The following is a 14,189-nucleotide window of genomic DNA, read 5'->3' as shown; positions in this document are numbered from 1 at the left end:
AAACACATTTTCATACAGTTAAAAGAATATGAAGCTTGTTCTTCAACTCAGTTGAGTAAGTTTAAATTTCAACCAATTAAATTGTGATATTAGTTTAACAATAATTCACTCCCCAGGTGAATTACTTTCTGCAGCTTCATTTGTTCTAAGCATCTGTTCAACAATTTAACAGTAGTACTGATAGGAAGACATAGCACTCCCCTACCCCCATATTCCTAACACTCTCTGGCAGACAATTTTGTGCTTAAAGCAGAATATTTATCTTGAAACAATAAGGAATATACTGCTTAAAAGAGGTACTCTATCTTTTCTAAAAGACGCTGTTAATCTTACTGTAATTCATGGTTCATAAATCCAAAGTCCCAATAGTATTCATGGAATATGAAACCTGTTCACCAAAACATTACTTCAGAGACCAAATATAAGATGCAATGATTTGTCAGGCCTGAAGCACCCTCTCTTCTTCAACTCCACTTACCAATTCTTCCTTTTCTTCAAGATTTCACTCAAATACTACCATATACATTGACTTTGGGAGTTTCATTTAATAGTCTCAGTTCAGACTACATTCTGATGGTTCCTATATTCAACATAGCTCTTCTATACCTTTTCTTTATGATAAATTATAACAGTCCTTAACGGCACGAATCATTCATTGCGTTACCCCCTCACCTAAAACTCAGCATAATAAAAAGTAGCCCTGAATTAAATCATTTATTAACAGCTAATAAATTAGTAGGAGGCAAAACACAAAATATATCAAAGAACCATCTGATAATTAAAGAGCTTTAAAGAAAAAAATAAATTACCTAAGAATAGTTAAAAGCTTTTTGAAAATGACTGGTATGATATCAAAACTTTACATGTTTATATAATATTTTGAAAGCCTCTCTTTAAATTCTCTCTTTAAAAGTAGAACAAATTTCCAGGAAGTAGGTTAGGTGCCAGGAAAAGAAAAGAGTTATACTTAAGCAATTTTTTAAAGTATTATTTTAAATAAAATAAAAATAATGTATGCTCAAAATACTCAAACAAAAACACAACAAATAAAAATAATACAAATGACCCCATTTTCATTCTCCACACAGAAATTATCTTCAACATGAGTTAAAAGCCTAAACTACAAGAGCAATCCTGGCATTTTTCCCCCCTAACTAGGGATCAAACCCATGCCCCCTGCAGTGAAAGCACTGACTCTTAACCACTGGACCACCAAGGAAGTCTCAGTCTTGGAGTTTTTCTATCCAGCTATGTGACATTTTCCAGTTTATTGTGATCCACACAGTCAAAGGCTTTGGCATAGTCAATAAAGCAGAAATTGATGTTTTTCTGGAACTCTCTTGCTTTTTCCATGATCCAGCAGATGTTGGCAATTTGATCCCTGGTTCCCCTGCCTTTTCTAAAACTAGCTTGAACATCTGGAAGTTCACGGTTCACATGTTGATGAAGTTTGGCTTGGAGACCACCTGACCTGCCTCTTCAGAAACCTGTACGCAGGTCAGGAAGCAACAGTTGGAACTGAACATGGAACAACAGACTGGTTCCAAATAGGAAAGGAGTACGTCAAGGCTGTTTATTGTCACCCTGTTTATTTAACTTCTATGCAGAGTACATCATGAGAAACGCTGGGCTGGAAGAAGCACAAGCTGGAATCAAGATTGCCGGGAGAAATATCAATAACCTCAGTTATGCAGATAACACCACCCTTATGGCAGAAAGTGAAGAGGAACTTAAAAGCCTCTTGATGAAAGTGAAAGTGGAGAGTGAAAAAGTTGGCTTAAAGCTCAACATTCAGAAAACGAAGATGATGGCATCTGGTTGATCACTTCATGGGAAATTGATTGGAAACAGTGGAAACAGTGTCAGACTTTATTTTCTCAGGCTCCAAAATCACTGCAGATGGTGAGACTGCAGAAATGAAATTAAAAGACGCTTACTCCTTGGAAGAAAAGTTATGACCAACCTAGATATCATATTAAAAAACAGAGACATTACTTTGTCAACAAAGGTCCGTCTAGCCAAGGCTATGGTTTTTCCAGTAGTCATGTATGGATGTGAGAGTTGGACTGTGAAGAAAGCTGAGCGCAGAAGACTTGATGCTTTTGAACTGTGGTGCTGGAGAAGACTCTTGAGAATCCCTTGGACTGCAAGGAGATCCAACCAGTCCATTCTGAAGGAGATCAGCCCTGGGATTTCTTTGGAAGGAATGATGCTAAAGCTGAAACTCCAGTACTTTGGCCACCTCATGCGAAGAGTTGACTCATTGGAAAAGACTCTGATGCTGGGAGGGATTGGGGGCAGGAGAAGGGGACGACAGAGGATGAGATGGCTGGATGGCACCACTGACTTGATGGACGTGAGTCTGGGTGAACTCCGGGAGTTGGTGATGGACAGGGAGGCCTGGCGTGCTGCGATTCATGGGGTCGCAGAGAGTTGGACACGACTGAGCAACTGAACTGAACTGAACTGAACTGACAGCTACTTATTGGAAAAGACCCTGATGCTGGGAGGGATTAGGGGCAGGAGGAGAAGGGGACGACAGAGGATGAGATGGCTGGATCGCATCACCGACTTGATGCACATGAGTTTGGGTAGACTCCAGGAGCTGGTGATGGACAGGGAGGCCTGGCGAGCTGTGATTCACGTGGTCGCAAAGAGTCGGGTATGACTGAGCGACTGAACTGAACTGATGTGACATTTTGGCATATGGTCTAAAAATCTGTAATTACTGCTATTTCTAATAAATAAGTCTTTATTGCATTTCAGATATTTCTAAAGTATACCTATAACACACTAATATTTGAAACAAAAATAGTTCTCATTTCAAGTGTTAAATAGCCACACGGCAGAAGAACTGTTTATTGTGCTCCATAGACTTACAAGTAAGCAAATCAGACCAGCGGCTCCCTAAACAGCCATTCCCGCTCTATAACACGTTAGCTTTTTAAAATTCCGTTGATGACTCACTCAACCAACACTCATTAAGGAATCATCATGTTCTTCCTTCTGTAAAGATTATAATTTCACCTTTAATTAAAATTGTCGCATCTAAGGAACTTTTAACTTTAAAGCTCTTAAAGAAAACATATCAGATAAGAAGAACTGCAACATAACATGAAATGGAACAAGAAGGCAATTTATTTCTCATATATTTTTAAGTCACTTAGATTAACGGAGAGAAAAAAAAGACAAGGAATAGTGCTAAATAACAAAAGTTAGTCTAAAATAGGATACAAACAGGATGCAAGGCCACTGACAAATGAAAGTTGAAACAGTTAAAATAGGAAGATGAAATGAGAATTTAGATTAATACCAAGAGTTGAGCTTCCACGGTTAATCACTAAGAACTCTGCCTTCATTCCCCCTTAATTCCCCTCCTCTGACTACCAAAAACAGGGTAACTTAACCAAGCCAAAAGAGCAATAAACTAAACGCAGTTCATATTAGTCCAATAAGATAGCTTTTCTCTTGCTCTCATTAACTTTACATATATTCTCTGAAAAAGACTATTACAGATGACAGACTTATATAACTATACTTTTTTTTTTTAAGTTAATGGTTTTTTTATTGGGGAAAAAAAAAAAAAAGACTAGCATTTACAACTTGGAATGGATGTAAATTGTAAATTTCTTGAACAGCAATGTTGATGGTTGTGCTGAGGTCCATAGCCACAGCCTACTTCAAGTCATAGTTTGGAAGGTTTTAAAAACAGAGAGTCCAAAGATGCTCCCTTGATAAAAGTTTCTTCTTAAAAATTTGTATGAATGGTGATAGCCCGACACCCATTCCACTCAGCACAAGCGGACAACGCTGCCGACACAGACAGGCACGCCGCCAGCGTGCATCACGGTCGCCAGGGGCGTTACAGAGGCCCGCCCTGCAGCAGGGGAGCTCCGCTTGGACAGTTACCCACACAGCATCCTGAGGCGAACCAATTTTAAATGCCTCTTCTCAGTAAACCAGCTACGACAATTTACACTAACAATTTGAACTAGAACCCCTCTGAGTAGGTTTTGAATTTGTTTTTTTCACTTTTTCATTTTTAATACAAACGCCTGACTGTGCTCAACTGTCAAGCTGCATGCATGAAAAACTGGCCAGCCCAAACAGTGTTATTAATCATGAGCAGGTGGACCTGCCAGGAGTCCACGAAGCGCTTCCTTATTGTTAAGGTAGGACAAGTATTTATATCGGAAAACTGATGTGTAGCTTGATCTTTAGGGGACAGGACCACCAACCAACACATGCAGATTTTTTTTGTGTGGACAGAAGGTACTTTTGACATTCAGTTTTGCTATATAGAAACAGAACGAGTAAATGAACTTTTTGTTTTTTGCAAGAAGTAAGTAAAAGATTCAATTTGATTCTTCTAGAGGGGGGAGAAAGGAGTTGAAAGTAGGTCTTCATTTGGCAGTCATCATCTGTACGAATTCTTCATAGTTGACTTCTCCGTCTCCATCGATGTCAGCTTCTCTGATCATCTCCTCTACTTCCCCATCTGTCAGTTTCTCTCCCAGGTTTGTCATGACGTGGCGGAGCTCTGGGGCGCTGATGTAACCGTTGCCATCCTTATCAAAGACTCGGAATGCCTCGCGGATTTCTTCTTCACTGTTGGTGTCTTTCTTTTTTCTAGCCATCACAGTCAAAAATTCTGGGAAGTCAATGGTGCCATTACCATCGGCGTCCACCGCGTTGATCATGTCCTGCAATTCGGCTTCTGGCCCAACGACCTCATAACGGTTCCAAGTTCCTTGGTTGTGATGGTGCCATCACCATTTTTGTCAAATAGGGAGAAAGCGTCCTTGAATTCAGCAATCTGCTCTTCGGTCAGCTGATCAGCCATGGTGCAAGCGAGGCAGGGAGGCCGAGAGAGCGAGGGTGGCCGCGCTGGGGGCCGGGACCGCAGGGCGCCTCCGCTACAGCTGCTGCGGGGCCCCGTGTGCGCTGAGCGCTGTGCCGTCGCTGACCGCCGCCGCCAACTGCGCTAACGGTTCCGCGCCTGCCAGGCTCCCAGCATCGCCGCCCGTAACTATACTTTTTGTTGTATTTTTCCTCATAAAAATGTAGTATCAGTTATGTAAATGTGCAATATATAATAACTGATACTTAGAAGTTAAAGGAAAATAAACTGGGGCATAAAAATCAATACATAGACGAATTATAAAATATTTACTTCCTCCCAGAAACAGTTTTCAAAAGGAAAAATCCTATGAGAGGCTATACTATCTTCCAAATGACACTGAACCTACCATGATACACCAAGTTACTGTTTCCCTTTGCCAGCAGATGGTGCTAATTTCCAGATGTGAGCACTAAGAGCTATTATACTAAAGATGACTTTCCCAATAAGTGTATTCACATACTCCCTTAGTTTAGCTTGCTAGAGTTAAAAGTATATCACAAACATTTCAATCTCTCAAATTAAAATCAAATGAAGCTAAGATTAGAAACTTGTTCTCAACATTAAAACCTGAAAAAAGAAAACATTAAAATACAATGTGTCTTTAAGCAAGCACCATTTTTTGTATTTAAGGGTCTGTGAACACAAAGACAATGTATTTCCCAAATCCAAAACAAAAAGCTGTGCAAGGGCAGACTAAAGGACTAGGTAACTTAGGTTTGAATCCTGGCTCCAGCTACTAGACACCTGTGATTCCTTGGGCACGTTATTTAAGCCTTCTTGTCTCAGATTCCTTATCTACCAAATGAAAATAAAACGGAACTTGCCTCACTGGTTTCCTGTGAGGTTAAATGAGAGGACAAATGTAGAGCACTTAGAAAAGTGTCTGAAACAGTAAGTACTGCATCAGCGGCTGCTATTGTTGTTGTTTAGTAGTACCCAACAAAACAACTAGAACCAATAAAAAAGGTCATCAGAAGAAGAATGAATATCGATATTAATATAATAGATTATACCACAATGAGGAGGAATGTATCACAGCTACAAACAAAACACAGATGAATCTAAGTAACATAAAGCTGAGTGAAAAAAGCCGTAGAGAACTATATAATACTCCATTTTAAAACAGGGCAAAAAACAAATAAAACTAAAAAGATATGCTATTTAGATATTCATATGTAAGACACACATCTTTTTCTAAAAAGTAAGATAAACACAAACAAGGTAGAAATTATCTGTATGAAAAGTGCAGGGAGATGGGATGAGAGAAAATTAGCATAATCATTTGAGAAATGATTTGTCATTATCTAGGAGAGCTTAAAAATCACTTTTCCTATAACTCAATAAATATATTCTTGTTCACCAAGAGAAAAATCTATTGGCATATCATGTGTATCATGTTCTTAGCAACATTGTAATAGAAAAAAAAACTGGATACAATTCTATGTCAACAAAGAAATGTATGAAATATGACCACATTTCATTCTGATAAGCTATACAGGAGAGAAAATTAGTAAATTATAACCATACGCCATAAGGCTGAATCTCAGGAACAAAGGCTGAACAAAAAAAGCAAGTCAATGAAAAATATATATATATGATTCCATTTATAAAACTGTCATGAAATACACTGTTTAGAAATATATATGCCAGAACTACACAGAAAAGTAAAGAAATGATAGGTACAACATTTAAACTGTGGTGTTGGAGAAGACTCTTGAGAGTCCCTTGGACTGCAAGGAGATCCAACCAGTCCATTCTAAAGGAGATCAGTCCTGGGTGTTCACTGGAAGGACTGATGCTAAAGCTGAAACTCCAATACTTTGGCCACCTCATGGAAATAGTTTACTCATTGGAAAAGACTCTGATGCTGGGAGGGATTGGGGGCAGGAGAAGGGGACGACAGAGGATGAGATGGCTGGATGGCATCACCGACTCGATTGGCATGAGTTTGAGTGAACTCTGGGAGTTGGTGATGGACAGGGAGGCCTGGCATGCTGCGATTCATGGGGTCGCAAAGAGTCAGACACGACTGAGCGACTGAACTGAACTGAACTGAAGGAAGAAAGGAGATGGGATTGGGCTGAGCATGGAAGGTCACACAAGGGACATCAAAACTAATGACAAGTAATCTGAGAAGATGGTGGCAGCAGTAGTCTCACAGATTTAGATCTCTTCCAATCCCCACATAAAAACAGACATGGCAACTAGAGAGCAAAGCCAAATTCCCATCCACAGCACTTACAACAGAACTATGTGACAAGGTATCCCTTCAAATCCCAAAGTGTGAACAGAGAGGCAAATCACCAGCACCCACAGACCTAAACTGCTTGACAGGAAGAAGAAAGTAAGCGGCAACTAATGGACCTAAGAACAAAACAGCTTCAAAATAACTAATGGGTAATCATTAGAAAACACAGCAGGCCAACTTGGAAAACAACAGCTGAAACTGGAAGGATTCTGACATGTCCAATACTAGGTGAGACAAAGGGTCCATGATAAGAAGGTCCACAGGGGTTCAACCAACGTAGTCCCCATGAACTCTGAAAACTGATCCACCTAGGCTCCCTTCTAGAACAAGTCCCATAATGAGAATAAAAACTGAGCATGGACTTCCCTGGTGGCCCAGCTTCCACTGCAGAGGCCTCAGGTTTGACACCTGGTCAGGGAAGTCAAACATGTCACGGGGTGTGGTAAAAAAAAAAAAGAACTGAGCAGGACAGAGCAACAAAAGCAGGGAAAGGTACAGACCAAACTGGGGAAGAGGGAAAGACTGGTGAAATCTCAGAAAGCAAGTCATCATCTTTTGAATACTATGTAATAACCGATGCAGGAGCTCTATGAAGTCAGAGAATCTTTCATGAGTTTTACTTTATCTTAAAAGTTCAAGAAACTTGACTCCACATAAAAATGACCAACAGAAAATTATCAGGTCAAACCCTATATAAATTTATTATTATAAGAGAAAAAATTTCCCTATAATGAAAGTACTCAGGTAAATGTGTTCACAAAACAGATCAAAACTACAACCTATTTCAAAACAAGGTAAAGACATTAAGAAAGTGATACAACACATAAAAGAACAATGCACATCAAAAACAGAAAAACAGGGAACTAGAGATAAAATGCTCACAAAGAGTAAGAAAAAAGATTTAAAAAATTATTTCAGTAATGAAGACCAAACTAGAAGGAAAACAAAGAGAAATAAAATAATAGTGCCTTCTAAAAAAAAGACTAGGTAAAAAAGAAAAAATTTTAAAAAGTTTAAAGACATAAAAAGGTTCACTGAAGAAAGGCAAAAAAGAGCCAATAGGAGTTCCTGGAGAAAATCAAAGCAAGAGAAGAGTACATATTATAAAAGTTTTCTCAATTTAAAACACACACACACACATCTAGCTACTAAAAAGGACAGACCACATACCTAAAAATGAGTCCCAAATGACTAACACCTAGTAATATTTAATTTAAATTATTAGACTTTCATGCCAGAAAAAAAAGCTTTGGAGCATCTGGAAAAGAAGAACATGTGACTTATAAGAGAAAGAAAATTAAATGATCAGTTTTTCACAGAATGCTTCATAAACAAGAAAACTGAGTAACATTTAAAATACTCATACCTAGAAAGTATGATCCTATGATCCTATATCCAATAAAACTGACTTTCAAATACAAAAAACACAAACTTATCAACACATGAGAATTTAGGGACTACTATTCCAGATGAATGAATTAGAGACAAAACCTTCAGAAAACCAAAATTACTACAGACACAGACATAAGGACTGATTAAAAAAAACATTAAATATACAGTTAGCTATAAAACAAAGACTGAAAAGGAATTTAGAAGGGAAGAATATAGTACACAATAACTATTACTATGACAGTGTAGAATAGTTCATCTATTTTAAAAATAGGAAGACAATGAAAACAGTATATGCAAAAAAATATTTTCAGTAATCATATCAGTGGTGGTATTCATATGATTACTCCAAAACTATTATGTATTGTGTGAATGATACAAAATAAATGGGCAGTGTTGAAATATCCTAATTCTATCCTATCTTGTGCCCTTAAGAATCGAAATTTTTCATTTCAGTTCAGTTCAGTGGCTCAGTGGTGTCTGACTCTTTGCGACCCCACGAAGTGCAGCACGCCAGGCCTCCCTGTCCATCACCAACTCCCAGAACTTACTCAAACTCAGGTCCATTGAGTCGGTGATGCCATCCAATCATTTCATCCTCTGTCGTCCCCTTTTCCTCCCACGTTCCATCTTTCCCAGCATCAGGATCTTTTCAAATGAGTCAATTCTTCGCATCAGGTGGCCAAAGTATTTGAGTTTCACCTTTAGCATCAGTCCTTCCAATGAATTTTCAGGACTGATCTCCTTTGGAATGGACTGCTTGGATCTCCTTGCTGTCCAAGGGACTATTAAGAGTCTTCTCCAACACCACACTTCAAAAGCATCAATTCTTTGGCACTCAGCTTTCTTCACAGTCCAACTCTCACATCCATACATGACTACTTGAAAAACCATAGCTTTGACTAGACAGATGTTTGTTGACAAAGTAATATTTCTGCTTTTTAATATGCTGTCTAGTTTGATCATAGGTTTTCTTCCAAGGAGCAAGCGTCTTTTAATTTCATGGCTGCAGTCACCATCTGCTGTGATTTTGGAGCCCAAAAAAATAAAGTCTCTTACTGTTTCCACTATTTCCCCATCTATTTGCCATGAAGTAATGGGACCAGATGCCATGATCTTCGTTTTCTGAATGTTGAGCTTTAAGCCAACTTTTTCACTCTCCTCTTTCATTTTCATCAAGAGGCCCTTTAGTTCCTCTTCACTTTCTGCCATAAGGGTGGTGTCATCTGCATATCTGAGGTTATTGATATTTCTCCTGGAAATCTTGATTCCAGCTTGCGCTTCCTCCAGCCCAGTGTTTCTCATGATGGACTGTGCATATAAGTTAATAAGCAGGGTGACAATATACAGCCTTGACGTACTCCTTTACCTCGTTGGAACCAGTCTGTTGTTCCATGTCCAGTTCTAACTGTTGCTTCCTGACCTGTACACAGACTTCTCAAGAGGCAGGTCAGGTGATCTGGTATTCCCATCTCTTTCAAGAATTTTCCACAATTTGTGGTGACAGAAACAGTCAAAGGCTTTGGTACAGGCAATTAAGCAGAAATATATGTTTTTCTGGAACTCTCTTGCTTTTTCCATGATCCAGCGGATGTTGGCAATTTGATCTCTGGTTTCTCTGCCTTTTCTAAAACCAGCTTGAACATCTGGAAGTTTACAGTTCAAGTACTATTGAAGCTTGCCTTGGAGAATTTTGAACATTGCTTTACTAGCGTGTGAGATGAGTGCAATTGTGCAGTAGTTTGAGCATTCTTTAGCATTGCCTTTCTTAGGGATTGGAATGAAAACTGACCTTTTCCAGTCCTGTGGCCACTGCTGAGTTTTCCAAATTTGCTGGCATATTGAGTGCAGCACTTTCACAGCATCATTTTTCAGGATTTGAAACAGCTCAACTGGAATTCCATCACCTCCACTAGCTTTGTTCGTAGTGATGCTTCCAAAGGCCCGCTTGACTTCACATTCCAGGATGTCTGGCTCTAGGTGAGTGATCATACCATCGTGATTATCTGGGTCGTGAAGATCTTTTTTGTATAGTTCTTCTGTGTATTCTTGCCACCTCTTCTTAATATCTTCTGCTTCTGTTAGGTCCATACCATTTCTGTCCTTTTTGAGCCCATCTTTGCATGAAATGTGCCCTGGGTATCTCTAATTTTCTTAAAGAAATCTCCAGGCTTTCCCATTCCATTGTTTTCCTCTATTTCTTTGCACTGATTGCTGATGAAGGCTTTCTTATCTCTCCTTGGTATTCTTTGGAACTCTGCATTCAGATGCTTATCTTTCCTTTTGTCCTTTGTTTTTCGCTTCTCTTCGCTTCACAGCTATTTGTAAGGCCTCCTCAGACAGCCATTCTGCCTTTTTGCATTTCTTTCCTTGGGGATGGTCTTGATCCCTGTCTCCTGTACAATGTCACCAACCTCCATCCATAGTTCATCAGGCTCTCTATCTATCAGATATAGTCCCTCAAAACTATTTCTCACTTCCACCGTATAATCATAAGGGAGTTGATTTAGGTCATACCTGAATGGTCTAGTGTTTTCCCCTAGTTTCTTCAATTTAAGTCTGAATTTGGCAATAAGGAGTTCAGGACCTGAGCCTCAGTCAGCTCCCAGTCTTGTGTTTGCTGACTGTACAGAGCTTCTCCATCTTTGGCTGCAAAGAATATAATCAGTCTGATTCGGTGTTGACCATCTGGTGATGTCCATGTGTACAGTCTTCTCTCCTGTTGTTGGAAGAGGGTGTTTGCTATGACCAGTGCGTTCTCTTGGCAAAACTCTATTAGCCTTTGCCCTGCTTCATTCTGTACTCTAAGGCCAAATCTGCCTGTTACTCCAGGTGTTTCTTGACTTCCTACTTCTGCATTCCACTCCCCTATAATGAACAGGACATCTTTTTTGTGTGTTAGTTCTAGAAAGTCTTATAGATCTTCATAGAATCGTTCAACTTCAGCTTCTTCAGCATTACTGGTCAGGGCATAGACTTGTATTACCATGATACTGAATTCTTAATTCAAAATTCTTAGTGTGGAAGAAAGAAGATACATATGTAACAGAGAAAAGTTACATAAATTCTATGATCCTGAATTTCAGTTAGAAATATCAATGAACTCGAGTTATTTTATCTTTATTCTTCCTAGCTCTGTCCACTGAAAAGACCTAGAATACATAAGTAGTTAAGAATAATGAACATGTCTAGTGTTCAGACTGTGACCTTGAAATACCTTTTCTCCTATAAGGAACCAGAGTTTACTACAGAAATCAGTAATTCCAGAAGAAAGTACAAGATGAATCTTGTATTAATTAAGTAGCAAGGAAGCTAATCAAAGTCTTACAAGCCAATCTGAAGAAATTCCCATTGGTCAACAACGGGTCAATTTGAGCTTTAATAATAGGAAAATTCCAATTTATTGAAACCCATAAAATATGCTTAATCCATGAGCTCATACTTACTTAAAATTATTTTTTTTAATTACAACAGCAACAACAAAAATATACTGGTCACTTCTGAAGAACAGCAGGGGATCAATTCATAATCCTGAAAACTATAAATAAAAAGCAAGAATCAAGTATTTATCCTCCTTTCCTTTATGAACTATATAACTTGGGTAACCAAATAATGGATGATTTGTGCGAAGTATTTATTTATAATACTACTTTAATTAATATACAGAAGAAAAGATGGACTATTGCCATTTTGAAATTCTCAATTAGTTATCAGATGAAAGCCATTAAAAGAGTACTAACATCAATCAAAAAAAGCTAATCACACATTCTGGTCTCTTATGGTCTTGCTAATTAAAAGGATCTAGGAGGAGAAGGGGACGATAGAGGATGAGATGGCTGGATGGCATCACCAACACAATGGACGTGGGTTTGGGTGGACTCCAGGAGTTGGTGATGGACAGGGAGGCCTGGCGTGCTGCAGTTCATGGGGTCGCAAAGAGTCAGACACAACTGAGCGACTGAACTGAACTGAATATGAATCTGCTCTGGATTCTGGATCAATCTGCCAATTACCAGGAAACATAGAGAATAGAGGAATATAATGATCTGCACCATGAGTATGCAATCAGCAAACTCACGAGTATAGAAAAGTCTACAGGTCAAATAGCTCTGGTTCTTCATGAGATAACTCTAAGGAAAAACAGAATGGAAGGGAAACTGATAAAATCAAAGAGACTTAAGAGACATTAAAATTTTTAATGGGTGTAAATTATAGTGTCTTGGAATGAACATCTGGATGATAAAATTTTGTATGCAAAGAAGTCATAAACATAAAAGTCAGGATAATGGTGTGCTATCATCTATCATTTGGTTTCCTAGTTGTATAGTTCATATAGGAAAGAAGGATATATACTTGATTCTTGCTCTTTGTTTACAGTTTTCAGGATATGAACTGGTCCCCTGCTGTTCTCCAAAAGTTTCCAGTTCTTTTTGTTCCTGTTATTAGAAAAAAAAAAATTTAAGTATGAGCTCATGGATTAAGCATATTTTATGGGTTTCAATAAATTGGAATTTTATTATTAAAGCTCAAATTGTCCCTTCATTGACCAGGGGGAATTTCTTCAGATTGGCTCTTGAAACTGATTAGCTTCCTTGCTAGTTACTATAAGATTCATCTTGTACTTTCTTCTGGAAGAAAGAATCCAAATCAAATTCAGGTTAGATCCTTTTATTTAGCAAGACCATAAGAGACCCAAAATGTCTGATAAGCTTTTTTTTTGCTAATGTTAATACTCTTAATGACTTTTGTCTGATAACTAATTGAGAATTTCAAAATGGCAATAGTCAGTCTTTTCTTCTTTTATTATTTAAGGTGGAAAGGGAGTTGTGATTGGAATGTGACACCTGGAAGGAACTTCTGGGACAGATGACAAAGCTTTATTTCTTGACTTGGGTCATGGTTTCAAGGATATACCTAGCAATAATTCACTGGGCGATATACTTGGTTTTCTGAATTTTTACTTTATAATAAAATATTTTTGTAAGACAACAGAGGATGAGATGACTGGATGGCATCACCGACTCAATGGACATGAGTTTGAGTAAACTCTAGACGGTCAGGGAGGCCTGGCACACTGCAGTCCATGGGGTCACAAAGAGTCGGACATGACTGAGCAACTGAACTGAACTGAATATTTTTTTAATGTAAATGATGGATATAAAAGTTTTTATTGTGTCATAATTCTTTGTCTTCTGCATATATTAGAAATATTCCTTTGCACCTACTCAATATTAATTGAAACTTTAAAATTAAAAAACATTTATTGTTTATAATGAAAGTTCATCTTGGTTAAGATCATGCTAATTTGAAATTGAGACCCTGTCATTTATCAATATATCAAGCATCAATTTCCTCTTATATTAAATGGGAATAATAAAAGATTTCAAGTTAACAACTAAATACTATATTATTAGTTAACTACATAAAAATGCATTTATTTTCCATTTCTAACATATCTTAGTTTCAGCCAAGAAAGTATATATTTATAGACAAGCAATTTTATTTCATTTAATGAACCACTAATCAAGATCTGTAATTTCTTGCCACTCAATTACAGAACTCCCATGTAACACAAGCAGTCCATTCCTTTAGCAATGTACTTACTCAGCCTAGAATAGTAGTACTTGGCACACAATCAACAAAACAAAG

At 38.1% G+C, this 14,189-nt stretch overlaps 1 protein-coding gene and 1 pseudogene across 2 annotated transcripts in view; both read right to left on the bottom strand.

Annotated features, from left to right (window-relative positions):
- TMEM38B (transmembrane protein 38B) overlaps positions 1-14,189 on the bottom strand; it is a 66,001-nt gene that overhangs the window by 28,266 nt on the left and 23,546 nt on the right. The gene's annotated exons all lie outside the window — the stretch shown is intronic.
- LOC102182505 lies at positions 4,033-5,012 on the bottom strand (annotated as a pseudogene). Its single transcript, XR_001296033.2, has one exon. The product of XR_001296033.2 is annotated as a calmodulin pseudogene (transcript).

The sequence above is a fragment of the Capra hircus genome, chromosome 8 (assembly GCF_001704415.2).
Source record: "Capra hircus breed San Clemente chromosome 8, ASM170441v1, whole genome shotgun sequence".
In the NCBI taxonomy this organism is placed as follows: Eukaryota; Metazoa; Chordata; class Mammalia; order Artiodactyla; family Bovidae; genus Capra; species Capra hircus.
The sequence above is the reverse complement of the archived record's forward strand: the minus strand, read 5'-3'. Positions and strand labels throughout refer to the sequence as shown.